Consider the following 15,000-nt stretch of genomic DNA (forward strand, 5'->3'; position numbering starts at 1 on the left):
TTGAATTTCCTATTGAAATCATTCATCTTTTCTAATCCCAGAATGAATAATTATCATTCAAGCCACCTGCCCATATATTGAGGCATCTTGCCTACCTCATTTTAGCACAAAGAATTGAAAATGTATAACATTATATAGCTAAATCAATTTTATTTCTAATGATATGTAATTTTACACATTTTGTAAAATGTTTTCGCTATTTAATAATAAAAGGTTTAAGCTAAGAATTGTCTAATATCTTGAGAACTGAACTTCTTCGAGCATGTCTTACTGACCTTCGCTACTCCTCGTTTCCAAATAAGAATCTTTAAGTCTTATTTCTGCATAGAGAACTTCCATATGCTATGGCTTGTTGGTTGTATCCTAAACTAACGACGCAAAAAAACAGAATATGTTGCGAAATGCCATATTAAAGGTTAAAGGCGTCTGGTTTCAGTTCCACTTTCATCAGAATAGAGGGTATCCAGAACGTCAGCCGGGCAAGCCAAACCAACACTGTGGTGTCCAATCTAAGCACAGCAGTGGCCTCCTCAGTCAACGGCTTGAACTCATGGTCTTGGACTGGGATCGATCTGCATCTTAAACTCACAGTCCTGGCCGGGGATCATTCTGCAGCTTAAAATCACAATCCTGGCCGGGGATCAATCAGCAGCTTAAATTCACTGTCCTGGGCAGGGATCAATCTACTGCTTAGACTCACAGTCCTTGGCAGCGATCAATCTGTAGCTTATACTCACGGTTCCAGGCAGGGATCAATCTACGGCTTAAACTCATGGTCCCGGGCGGGGATAGATCTGCCATTTAAACTTACGGTCCTAGCCGGAGATCATTCTGCACCTTAAACTCATGGTCCTGGCAAGGATCAATCTGCAGCTTGAACTCACAGTCTTGGCAAGGGAACAATCTGCAGCTTAAATTTAGTCCTGGCCAGGGATCAATCCGCAGTCTAAACTCTCAGTCCTGGCCAGGGAATAATCTGCAACTTAAATTTACAGTCTTGGCCCGGGATCAATTTGCAGCCTAAACTCACAGTCCTGGCCGGGATCAATCTGCAGCTTAAACTCACAGTCCCGGCCTGGGATCGATCTGCAACTTAATCTCACAGTCCCGGGCGGGGATCAATCTACTGCTTAAACTCACAGTCCTGGCCAGGGACCAATCTGCAGCTTAAACTCATGGTCTCGGGCTGGGATTGATCTGCAGCTTAATCTCACGGTCCTGGGCGGAGATCGATCTGCAGCTTAAACTCACAGTCCTGGCCGGAGATCAATCTACAGCCTAAACTCACAGTCCTGGCCAGGGACCAATCTGCAGCTTAAACTCATGGTCTCGGGCTGGGATTAATCTGCAGCTTAATCTCACGGTCCTGGGCGGAGATCGATCTGCAGCTTAAACTCACAGTCCTGGCCGGAGATCAATCTACAGCCTAAACTCACAGTCCTGGCCAGGGACCAATCTGCAGCTTAAACTCATGGTCTCGGGCTGGGATTGATCTGCAGCTTAATCTCATGGTCCTGGGCGGAGATCGATCTGCAGCTTAAACTCACAGTCCTGGCCGGAGATCAATCTACAGCCTAAACTCACAGTCCTGGCCAGGGACCAATCTGCAGCTTAAACATATGGTCTCGGGCTGGGATTGATCTGCAGCTTAATCTCACGGTCCTGGGCGGAGATCGATCTGCAGCTTAAACTCACAGTCCTGGCCGGAGATCAATCTACAGCCTAAACTCACAGTCCTGGCCAGGGACCAATCTGCAGCTTAAACTCATGGTCTCGGGCTGGGATTGATCTGCAGCTTAATCTCACGGTCCTGGGCGGAGATCTATCTACACTCTACAGCTTAAACTCACAGTCCTGGACGGTGATCAATCTGCAGCTTAAACTTACAGTCCTGGCCAGAGATCAATCTGCAGCTTAAACTCACTGTCCTGGTCTGGGGTCGATCTGCTGCCATGCGAATTTTAGATGAACATGTTACCATTGTACTAGCTAAGAACTAGAACTAAGATTTAAAGAATGATTTAAGTTGTATCTGGATGAATGCACCAGTAGTCTAGCAGGAGCTGGTGCTCATTGAATGAGTTATTATACTTAATGAGAAATTTCACATGCTAGATAAACACATATCGTGTAAAGTGCAACATTGGAGAACAATAAGTCTCTTTTTGGTCTCTGTTTTAAACCAGATAGAGTGAAAGAAACTTTTTATGAGTTCAATTAACTTTTGGAATCTTTGCTTTGAAGTGTAGTTGTTAACGAAGTAAGATGATCTCAGGGCCCAAGTCTAGAGAATTGGAGATACAGCTGCAAAAGCATCGGCTTTGACCCAACTATTTTTTCATTTTTTTAGCTGATAGTAAATATCTATAGTCGATAACATTGAAGGTAAGCACTAATGGTATAAGCTCATGCAGGCAGCTTCCACCCACAAGCGGTAATATAAATAGAATCTTCAATGTCATTAGATTTTTATTTCAAATGCATTACTTGGTTAAGAATCAATATTAACCCTTCAAGGAAATCAAGTGGGGATCTTCATTTCAAGAAGCAAAATATTACTGAAAACATTTATTTCAAATGCCTCAATCATAAGTAAGATAAAGGCTTTCAGGATATCGGCTGTAGCTTTTTATTTATAATGTATTCAGCCAATTAAGAATATATATAGACCCTTCAATGACTACAGATATGGATCTTTATTACGAAAACACCAGCCGATGAAAAAGAACAAGATAGAAGCTGCACTGATATTTGGTATGGATCTTTATTCCAAGTACATTAGCCAATCAAAAAGAAAGCCAGATGGTTCATTAATATTAGCTATGGATCTTTATTCTAAATACACCAGCTAATTAAGTAGTGATATAAAAGCATGGATTATGTTAGCTGTGCATCTTTTTTTATCAACAACACTAGTCAATCAAAAAATAAAGACAATAGTTTCAGAGATAACATCTATTGTTCTCTTTTTCGAATGCCTCAGTCAATTGAAAAAGTGAGGTAGAAACATTAATCAACTCTGAATTCTTGCTTTGAATTCCCTAGTCAATTCTAAATTAGAATGTTTGATGTTATGAAATGAGGTTTTATATTTCAATGTTTCAGTCAATTAAGGAACAATATGAAAAACTCAATGATATCAGATGTGGATATTTACGTCAAATGTACCAGCCAATCCGGAAGCAATATAGAATCTCATGATATCAGCTGCGCATTTTTATGGCATGAGGCATTCATTCCTCGGGGCAATGTTTACCTTAGAGAGCTTCTCTCTCCTTCTATCGGGTAAACTCACTTTAAAATTTCAATATTTGGTCATATAACCAATATAACCAATCATATAACAGACTCAGAATGTCAGACAATAACAGAGTGGAAGTGAAACAAAAGAGGCACAAATAAATTCTTAGGTTTGTTTATGTGCAACCTGAGTACATAGGGGAATAATAATAATAATAATAATAATAATAATAATAATAATAATAATAATAATAATAATAATAATAATAATAATAATAATAATAATAATACTAAATCTAGAATCATTTTATCGAATTAATGATAATATGAGGACTTTTGTCATAGTCCATTATAATAAAGAATTCGTATTATTCCCCCTTTAGAATGAAATGAATCCTCAGAGAAATTGGGATTTCAGATCATTTAAGATCGGAATTACAGCTGATGACCTTAGTAGGTAGTAGGTTGGCCTGGGCACCAGCCGCCTGTTGAGATACTACCGCTAGAGAGTTAAGGGGTCCTTTGACTGGCCAGACAGTACTACATAGGACCCTTCTCTCTGGTTACGGTTCTTTCCCTTTGCCTACACAGACACCAAATAGTCTGGCCTATCCTTTACAGATTCTCCTCTGTCCTCATACACCTGACAACACTGTGATTACTAGAAAATTCTTCTTCACCCAAGGGGTTAACTACTGCACTGTAATTGTTCAGTGGCTACTTTCCTCTTGGTAAGGGTAGAAGAGACTCTTCAGCTATGGAAATGTACCAACCGTGTTTCACACAATTGTACATAATTCCTTTTGTATATATTATGCTTGTATCTTCGCTCTTCCCTCGCACTAAAACGAACATGAAAATTCATGTCTGGTTTTTTTCTCTGTGATATTGTCTGTCTTGTGAACTTGTCATGTCCTGTTTCCTTGAGGTTTTGTAAATAAGGAGAGTGTTCCACAATAATATAACTCAGTCGTTTCCAATCTGCCTTTGAGTTCACACACTTACTCGGCGCCGTCACATTGGTGACCCCGCAAGTCGACTCACTCCCACTGCCTTCCACCCCCACCTCCCTCGCCCCTCCATCGTTGGTACTATGACGGAGACTACATCAGTTGGCGCCGCGGCCGCCCCATTGAAACTTTCACCGTTCGCCACCGGAGAGGCGTTTGCTTGGTTTCAACGTGCTGAAGTCCACTTTCGTATCAGGGGCGTGACTCGCTCAACCACCAAAGCGGATTATGTTCTCGCGGCGATACCCGAGGACACCTTCCCAGAAATATCCGACTGGCTTTATGAACAAGGAGACACCCCAATAGTGTATGACGCCCCAAAATCATACCTTCTGCAGCAGTACTCGCTGTCGCCAGCTGCCCGTATAGCAAAGCTTTTTCAGCTCTCGCAACAATCGTTGGGGGACCAAAGGGCTTCGCTTGCCCTCAGGGAAATGACCAGTATCGCTCGTCTTCAACCTGCCGCAGACGGCTCTCCTCATGAAGTGAACCTACTCCGTGCCCTTTGGATACGCCATTTACCTGAACCTGTACGCGCTGCCATACCCGATGTCGATAGTTTACCCATAAAGGACTTGATGACCAAAGCCGACGCCCTTATGGACAGCCACTTCAAGACCTCCATCAACGCCTCCACCCCTGACGACGAGGATGCCTATTCAACGTCAACCGAAGCTGACATGAATGCCGTAAGACATACACGCCTACCCCGTGACGTGCCGAAGCGGCGACACAGCCGCCCACCACCCACCAATCGCTCGCGCCCCAACGAACGACTTCTACAGCCACTTACTACCTCCCATCCGTCGTAGTTTTGCTACTACCACTTCAGATTCGGGGCAACCGCGAAGAAATGTGCCAAGGATTGTCAGTGGCCAAAAAACGTGTAAGCAGGCCATCGCTTGTGGCGGTGGCCTCCCATGTTTCTAATCTGTTCTTTTTACAGGATGTAGGAACGGGCGTGCGATTTTTGGTAGACACGGGTGCTTGTCGTTCCCTTTTGCCAAGGAAACTCTTCAAGGCACAACATAGTCTGTCTACATCTGCCGACGTCCGCTTGGTAGCTGCCAACGGATCTGCGATACCCACCTACGGTTACGAGAACCTCACATCATCGTTCGGAAACGGTAAATTCAATTGGAAGTTTCTCGTTGCTGACGTCACAATGCCAATCCTCGGTGCGGATTTCCTCTCTCATTTCCACCTTCTGGTCGATGTCGCCCACCGACGACTGGTCAACGCAAACTCGTACTTGTCGACACCTCTTCAACCCGCCCCCTCTACCCTCGCTCTCCACATCAGCGCACCCACGGATGCCTACGCGCACTTCCTCACGTCGTTTTCCGTCCAGAACTTCGCCAAACGCCCACGGTTCCTGCCAAGCACGGTATTTATCACCCTATCAAGACGACGGGACCCCCAGTCTTCGCAAAATTCAGACGTCTGGCACCGGAACGATTGGCAGCCGCCAAACAGACGTTCGCCGAAATGGAGAAAATGGGCCTTTGCCAAAAGGCCTCCAGCCCATGGTCATCACCCTTACACATCGTTCTGAAGAAAGACGGCTCCCTCCGTCCGTGCGGGGATTATAGGTGCCTGAACATGCAAACAGAACCGGATTACTACCCCCTCCCAAACATTGCCGATGTAACCTCCTACCTGCACAAAGCGAAGGTTTTCTCTACGCTCGACCTCTTGGAGGGGTATTATCAGGTGCCTATGAACCCAGAAGACATCCCCAAGACCGCCATCACCACTCCGTTTGGTACATATACCTTCAATTACTCCTGTTTTGGGCCTTCGTAATGCGGCCTTGTAGTCCGGTACGACAAGTGTACCTTTGGCGCCAATGAAGTGTCGTTCTTAGGGCACCGTATCACTCCTGAAGGAGTCCATCCCCTCCCTGAGAAGGTAGCAGCTGTTCAGAATTTCCCCGCGCCCTCGACAGTCAAAGCTCTGCAGGAATTCTTGGGCATGATCAACTATTATCACCGTTTTCTGCCAGCCATTGCCGCCACTCTTGCTCCCCTCTACGCCTCCCTCAAGGGCAAGCCAAAGGACCTGAAGTGGGGTCCCCTTCAAGAAGTAGCCTTCTGCAATGCAAAGAAGGCCCTATCAACTGCTGCGGCTCTCACTTTTCCTATCCCACATGCCCCTCTCCTCTCCACCGATGCCAGCGACGTCGCTATTGGTGCAGTACTCGAGCAGGTGGTCAAAGGCTCGGGGCGAGCCTTTGACCACCATTGGCCTTCTTCAGCAGAAAATTGTCCAAGGCAGAATCGGGTTATTCTACCTTCGATCGAGAATTGCTGGCGGTGCACTTGGCTGTCCGTCACTTTCGCCATTTCTTAGAAGGTACGCCCTTCGTCATTCGCACAGACCACATAACTCTGTTGCACGCCTTCACTCGACAGTCTGACGCCTGGTCCTCCCGTCAACGCCGACATCTCTCCGCCGTGGCTGAATACAATTGCACCCTCCAATACATCCCTGGGAAAATGAATCCCGTTGCTGATGCCCTGTCAAGAAACACGTTGGCTGCCGTGTAACTGGGATTGGATTACAACGCCCTGGCTGCAGCCCAACGACAGGATCCAGAGTATCAAGCTTGTAGGACATCCTGCACGTCCCTCCGTTGGGAGGATTTTCCCCTCGAAGACTCCAACACCACCCTCCTCTGTGACGTCAGTGCTGGTAGACCGCGACCTTGGATTCCTGCTCCCATGCGCCGACAGGTGTTTGATCTCATCCACGGCCTTTCACATCCCTCGTGCCGTTCTACTGCACAGCTGCTGAAGGCAAAGTTCATTTGTCACGGCATTTCTAAGGATGCTAAGGATTGAGTCCGTGCCTGTACTTCTTGCCAAACTTCCAAAGTACATCGACACACGGATTCAGGAGTGGACACCTTTCCTCAACCTCAGCGTCGTTTCGCACACATTCACGTCGACGTTGTAGGCCCCCTACCCACATCACAAGGACATCGTTACCTGTTTACCGTCATCGACCGCTCCACTCGTTGGCCTGAAGCTATTCCCATGGAAACTGCAACGTCTGCCTCATGTACATCTGCCTTACTCTCAGGATGGATTTCAAGATTCGGTATCCCTGAGCATATTACTTCTGACAGGGGAACCACTTTCACCTCTCAACTCTAGACATCATTAGCGAATCTCCTGGGCATCACGCTACATCAGACAACTGCCTACAACTGCGCTGCCAATGGAATGGTTGAACGTTTTCATCGCACCCTCAAAGCAGCTTTGATGTCCCGCTGCATGGATTCCAACTGGTTTGCTCAGCTTCCCTGGGTCCTCCTGGGACTAAGGATTCCTCCTAAAGAGAGTCCTCGACATCTCGGCAGCTGAAATGGTGTATGGCAACCCGTTGGTTGTCCTTGCCGATTTTTTTCCTTCTACAATCTCCTCCGACGATCTCCAGCGCATACGTCACGTCGTGGGAAAATTTACTCCGTGCCGCCAGACTTACAAGCCCCCAGCGAAGCATCACATACCAACGGACTTGCACTCGGCAACGCACGTCTTCCTGCGCAACGACACCAGCAAGCCACCACTAACGACCCCTTACACGGGCCCTTTCCTTGTGATCCGACGCAGTCCGAAAGCATTCCTCCTAAACATTCGGGGCAAAGAAGTCTGGGTCTCCATTGATCGTCTAAAACCTGCTTATCTTCTGCCAGATGACCCGCCTACAGTTTGCCTCTCTAGATCAGGGCGCCCTATTTAACTTGTACAGTATGTCATTTTTAGGGGGGGAGCCATGTACCAACCGTGTTTCACACAATTGTACATAATTCCTTTTGTATATATTATGCTTGTATCTTCGCTCTTCCCTCGCACTAAAACGAATATGAAAATTCATGTCTGGTTTTTCCTCTGTGATATTGTCTGTCTTGTGAACTTATCATGTCTTGTTGCCTTGAGGTTTTGTATATAAGGAGAGTGTTCCACAATAATATAACTCTGTCGTTTCCAATCTGCCTTTGAGTTCACACCCTTACTCGGCGCCGTCACAGTAAGCAGCTCTTCTAGGAGAAGGACACTCCAAAATCAAACCATTGTTCTCTAGTCTTTGTTAGAGCCATAGCCTCTGTACCATTGTCTTACACTGCCTTGGGTTAGAGTTCTCTTGCTTGAGGGTACACTCGAGCACACTTTTCTATCTAGTTCCTCTTCCTCTTGTTCTCTTAAAGTTTTTATTGTTTAAATAGGAAATATTTATTTGAATATTGTTACTATTCCTAAAATATTTAATTTTTCCTTATTTCCTTATTTCCTTTCCTCACTGGGCTATTTTCCCTGTTGGGGCCCCTGGCCTTATAGCATCCTGCTTTTCCAACTAGGGTTGTAGCTTAGCATTTAATGATAATAATAATGATAAAACAATAATTGGGGTCATGATGAATTGTATTAATGAAACGGGAGAGTCAACTGGGTGTAATGAAAACGAGTATTCCACATTCATCAGTTTTCTTTGCCATTATCTTCCAAAAATTAGCTTTTTCCCACGAAGATCCAATAAGATCTTATTACATCTCCAGCTTCGTATCTTTTGTGTCATTTCTCTCCTTCCTCGAGGTGATATTCTTGAGGTTCAGTAGTCAATCAGGACTTGACAGCTCAGAGAGAGGTCCTTATTTTGAATCCTCAAAGGGATTAGCTCTAACTGGAATATGGCGAACGTGGATTTATCGTTAAAAGAAAATTTTATGTTTGCAATTCTATGTAATTTAACAGGGTATTGGAAGTTTTCTTGAGTAATTTAACATCTTTATGCAAATCATGTGAATACTTTAATTAGGTATAATCATTTTCGATCCTCTTAGTCATCTTTTGGAGCATCTCTCAATCGAGGAGGAGGAAGACCACAATAACGAGGTTGATATTGGAACGAGGCTTTCTTCAATCGAGTAACCGAGTTTCAAATCATCTACATTAAAAGACCAGGAGAGAGAGAGAGAGAGAGAGAGAGAGAGAGAGAGAGAGAGAGAGAGAGAGAGAGAGAGAGAGAGAGAGAGAGAGAGAGAGAGGGAGGCAAGTCTTAATTTTTTGTTTTGATCATCACGAGACTTTTTAAATATAATCCCACAAGGAAAGAAAGATAAAGAATATTAAAGGTAACACAAAACATATAAACTTTGTTAACTTGCAGACAAATCCTTCATCTAAAACATAATCTTAGATCGCTGTACCTAAATATAAAAGTTTGAGCGATATATTTCTCAAATGAAATTTTCAACTTTCACTTTGTATAGATGAAACATAACATTCCTCATGAAAATATTTCCATTTAGTAACTAACCTTCCAAATGGTCATGCGTTGTGCCTCTTCCTTTTTAGAGAGACTTCACTCAACAACAGCATCTCATAGCATTCTTCCAAAAACGAAATATGGCTACAGGCAAATGAAATTTGGTTCAATTCTGGTCAGAAAGAAATCATAAAACCCCGTCTTGGAAACATCAACTGTCAAGTAAAATATTTTAATCCAATTTGGAATTTTGCAGCCTATTATGTTTGAATCTCAAGACGAGGATTTAGGAACATAGAAATGAGAGCAAACTTAAGGAGAGGATAGTGTAACAACATGTAAGAAAAGAAATAGACATGGGCAGGACATATAATGAGAATGGCAGACAATAGATGGACAATGAGAATAACAGAATGTGTCCCTTGAGATTGCAAATGAAGCAAAGGAAATAAGAGAAAGCAATAGAATGAAAACCTAGAGAAATTTGCGGGTATAGGCAGGCATAGAAAGACCATAAACAGACGCGTGTGGAAGGACATGTCTGAACTAGTAGACTAATTATGTCTGATGATGTTGATATGGAGTATAAATATACTCTGTATCTGGGTATCTGTTTGTCTTTATTACTATGTTCTCAACGTCACATAATATTCAGTTATGAAAACTGTCGTACGAATTATTTATGATGAAATCTGTCTCATCAGTATATTCACATAATTTTTTGGATTATGAATCTGCGTAATTGAAAAATCCTATAAACGAGATAAAATGAAAATGAAAAATTTTCTCCTCTCTTCTCTTTGACTGATTATTGTGCAGACATCAAAAGGAAATAAGGCCTGATTTAGGACGAAAAGAAAAAAAAACGAACGTTCCGATGTGACGATTAAAATCCAGTGAAGACAAAAAAAAAAAAAAAAAAAAAGGACTAGATTATTACATTTTTTTTTTATCCTACTTGATGATTATGAAAATGGTTTCCCTGACTGATACTAACACAGTCGACTAACTACCCGTTCCCTAACTTACAAACGCCTTTTCAAACCCTAATCACTAAAGAAATGTTTTATATCTACAGAACATTTAATCCCAACAATCAATGTTCAGGTATATGTTTCATCACATTTCATGTTACACATCCAAAGATGAACCTAGGATAACGTGTTCATCACCTCATACGGCAAGATATTATTATTATTATTATTATTATTATTATTATTATTATTAGCTAAGCTACAACCCAAGCTGGAAAAGTAGGATGTTATAAGCTCAGAGGCTCCAACAGGGAAAATAGCCCAGTGAGAAAAGGAAAAAAGGAAAATAGAATATTTTAAGAGTAACAACATTAAGATAAATATCTCCTATAAAAACTTTAACAAAACAAAAGAAAGAGAAATAAGATAGACCAGTGTGCTCGAGTGTACCCTCAAGCAAGAGAACTCTAACCCAAGGCATTGTAAGGCCATGGTACAGAGGCTATGGCACTATCCAAGACTAGAGGAAAATGGTTTGATTTTGGAGTGTCCTTCTCCTAGAAGAGCTGATTACCATAGCTAAAGAGTCTCTTCTACCCTTGCCAAGAGGAAAGTAACCACTGAATAATGACATTGCAGTAGTTAACCCCTTGGGTGAAGTAGAATTGTTTGGTAATCTCAGTGTTGTCAGGTGCCTGAGGACAGAGGAAAAATGTAAAGAATAGGGCAGACTATTCGGTGTATGTGTAGGTAAATGGAAAAATGAACCGTAACCAGAGAGAAGGATCCAATGTATTACTGTTTGGCCAGTCAAAGGACCCCATAACTCTCTAGCAGTAGTATCTCAACGGGTGGCTGGTGCCCTGGCCAACCTACTACCTTCAGTATGGTAATATCTGGTGTTATTTTCAATTTTCGTTTGCTTGCTTCTTTTTTCAATTTATTTCTTTTAAGATCGGGAAACAGCAACAGAAAAGAGCCACATCGGATGAAAGGTTACATTAAAGGACATCTTAGTTCTGCTTCCAAGAAGAAAATGACCGACTGTTAAAAAGACGTCACCATTTTGTTTTATTTTCCATTCCTTAAATCAGTTTACGTTTGACGAAATCGGCGACACTTTTGTTTTTGCTTCTTTATTTCAATATCCAGAAGTGTTACTTCAAATGCTGTTGTTACTCTCATTGTTTAGCTCTTGGTGCTATTTCGTTACTTTGTTCCGATTGGAATTAATATAGATTTTATATCGTTTTTATTGTCCATGTTATTCTACCGTAGAGTTTTTGAGTCATGGCAAGATATGCATGCAATTTTCCATGGATTTATTATGCGTCGCAGAAATAATGCATGGAGAAGATAATGTTGGTTTTATATTCTATATTATAGAGAGTAGAGTCCCCCTGCTGTACAGAACCAGCTAAGCAGACCTTGGAGTAAAGGATGGACTCAAACGTCTTTGAGACATCCAAAATCCTTGTAATTCCTCGTCTCTCTCTCTCTCTCTCTCTCTCTCTCTCTCTCTCTCTCTCTCTCTCTCTCTCTCTCTCACCCCATGATACGAGAGCGAACTAAATTAGAGAACATTATAATAACATGGAAGAACTTAGAAATGGACATGGGCTGTGCATATAATAAGAATGTCAGATAATAGATGGATATGTAAGAATAACAAGATGGGTTCCTAGAGACTGTAAAAGAAGCAGGGAAAGGAAGAGAAGACGATGGATTGACGAACTTACAAAATTTGCGGGTATAAACTGGCATAAAATAATCATAGATAGACGCAAAATGAGAGGACATGTATGAGGACTTTGTTTTGTAGTAGACTAGTCACGGATGATGAAACACACATACACACACACACACACACACACTATATATATATATATATATATATATATATATATATATATATATATATATATATATATATATATATATATATATATAAATTTATTTTCGGTCAAGCTCAGCTCGAATAACTAAACCATTGACAGAAACAAAATAACATCTACACCTAGTAACATCCATCACCTTCAAAAAAATCTTGAAAGTAATAATTCCATTGGAAAAATCATGCGCATATTACATCATTACTGATTAATATCTAAAAGGAATTCTTCAGAATAATTCCTCGAGAAATGTGGATTTCCCAGACAAACTTTTTTTTTGTATGTGTTTCCAATGGCTCTGATTTCAATTCGTTCCGGAAATGGATTGTTCTAAATCCCAAACCTGAAAAGAATTCAGTCGATACCTTCTGTTATTTTAAGGCGGTTTGCTATAAATTTCAATTGTCCTTCGCTCGAGTTCGATCGCCAAGTGCGCTGCATGAGTTACCTAATAATAAAAGTAATATATTATAGTAATAATTGTCTTTTTATCTTCCTATCCAGTCTCTTAACTTTTCCTTCAAACTGCAAAGCCGAGAGTTGAACGTCTTCAGAACATTCCGACTCAAATTCATGAATCAAGTCACGTAGTTTACTACTACTACTACTACTACTACTACTACTACTACTACTACTAGTATCATCATCATTATTATTATTATTATTATTATTATTATTGCAACACCTCTCATGATCTGTATATAGCTATACAAGCTTCCGCAGTAAACAATCTCTATACTGTTATTAGACATTTTTCGAACACAATTGGGAGAAGGATTTCAATTCAAAACCAATTACAACTACAGCATCATATGGAGGTTCTTCGGAACACCTTCATCTACATATGGTTTTGGTAGTTATCGCCGAAGTTGCTGACCCTTGAAGATCATAAAGTACGCGCCCTAAAGGATCCTTTACTTGGGTTTCTGCGACGATGTCCCATAATTGGACACTTAGAAAAAACTACGAAACTTTGTATTGATGAAAAGACGAGTTGCAGGAAATGAGGACGAAGGTAGAATGGTTCAACTGAGTGGCAAAGGTAAATATACTGTGTTGCTCGTCCTTTACTTTGGCATGATGGCGTGTATGCAGAGAAATCAATGGCATTCTTGTCCATAACCATCGCCCAGACGGGTCGAGACATGAATGCCATCGATTTCTCTGACGAGTCTGACGAACTGAAGACACACATCAATCAGATCTCTCTTGAAACTCGTAGGAGCCTGATGCAAAAAGGAAAAACTAGAAAAATAGAATACACAGAAAAGAACAGCGACGAAGAGCCTTAAAACGAAGAGGTCAAATAGCCTCTAATGCTAGAAGTAAGGCAGCTTAAAATACTGGTCAAAGAGATTTTAATGTTAGAGGTAAGGCGCTTAAAATAAAAGTGAAAAACCTCTAATGCTAGAAGTATGGCACATAGAAATAAGAGGTAAAAAAATACCTAATGAAGGAAGTATGCTACCTCGAAATAAAAGGTCAAAGAACCCCTATTGCTAAAAGTATATCACCTCGAGATAGGAGGTCAAACAACCCCTAATGCTACAAATATGGCACTTCGAAATAGGAAGTCAAAGAACCTCTAACGCTAAAAGTATAACACCTCGAAACAAGAAATCAAAGAACCTCTAATACTGTAAGTATGGCACCTTGAAACAAGAGGTCAAAGAACCCCTAATGCTAGAAGCATAGCACCTCAAAATAAGAGGTCAAAGAACCCCTATTGCTAGAAGTATGGCACCTCAAAATAAGAGATCAAAGAACCTTTAATGCTAGAAGTATGGCACGTCGAAATAAGAGGTCAAAGAACCCCTAATTCTAGAAGTATGGCACATAGAAATAGGGGTAAAAGAAACCCTAATGCTTGCAGTATGGCACATCAAAATAAGAGGTCAAAGAACCTCTAATGCTAGAAGAATGGCCCCTCGTAATAAGAGATCAAAGAACCCCTAATGCTAGAAGCATGGCACCTCGAAATAAGATGTCAAAGAACCCCTAATGCTAGGAGTATGGCACTTCAAAATAAGAGGTCAAAGGACCCCTAATCTAGAAGTATGGCACCTCGAAATAAGAGATCAAAGAACCCCTAATGCTAGAAGTATGGCACATAGAAATAGGGGTCAAAGATCCCCTAAGTCTAGAAGTATGACACATATAAATAGTGGTCAAAGAACCTCTAATGTTAGAAGTATGACACCTCAAAATAAGAGGTCAAAGAACCTCTAATGATAGAAGTAGGGCACCTCGAAATAAAAAGTCGAAGAGCCCCTAATGCTATAAGTAAGGCACCCCGATATAAGAGGTCAAGGAACCCCTAAGGCTAGAAGTATGGCACATAGAAATAGGGACCAAAGGACCCCTAATGCTAGAAATATGACACCTCAAAATAAGAGGTCAAAGTTTCTTTGTGGAACTTTTTAACCAACCCTCGGTTCCCAAGTGGATTCGATCGCCCGTAAAAAAACACAAGAAAACGAAAAAGTTGCATATAATTTTTCACGCTCTATTCACATTCAAATCATTAATTGAATAAGCTTTGTGTGAGATGATGAGTTCTGCAATCACAGTTTTAACTATCATTCATTGCTCAAAAAGTCTTCAAAGTTCTTT

This window comes from Palaemon carinicauda, unplaced genomic scaffold (assembly GCF_036898095.1).
Source record: "Palaemon carinicauda isolate YSFRI2023 unplaced genomic scaffold, ASM3689809v2 scaffold503, whole genome shotgun sequence".
In the NCBI taxonomy this organism is placed as follows: Eukaryota; Metazoa; Arthropoda; class Malacostraca; order Decapoda; family Palaemonidae; genus Palaemon; species Palaemon carinicauda.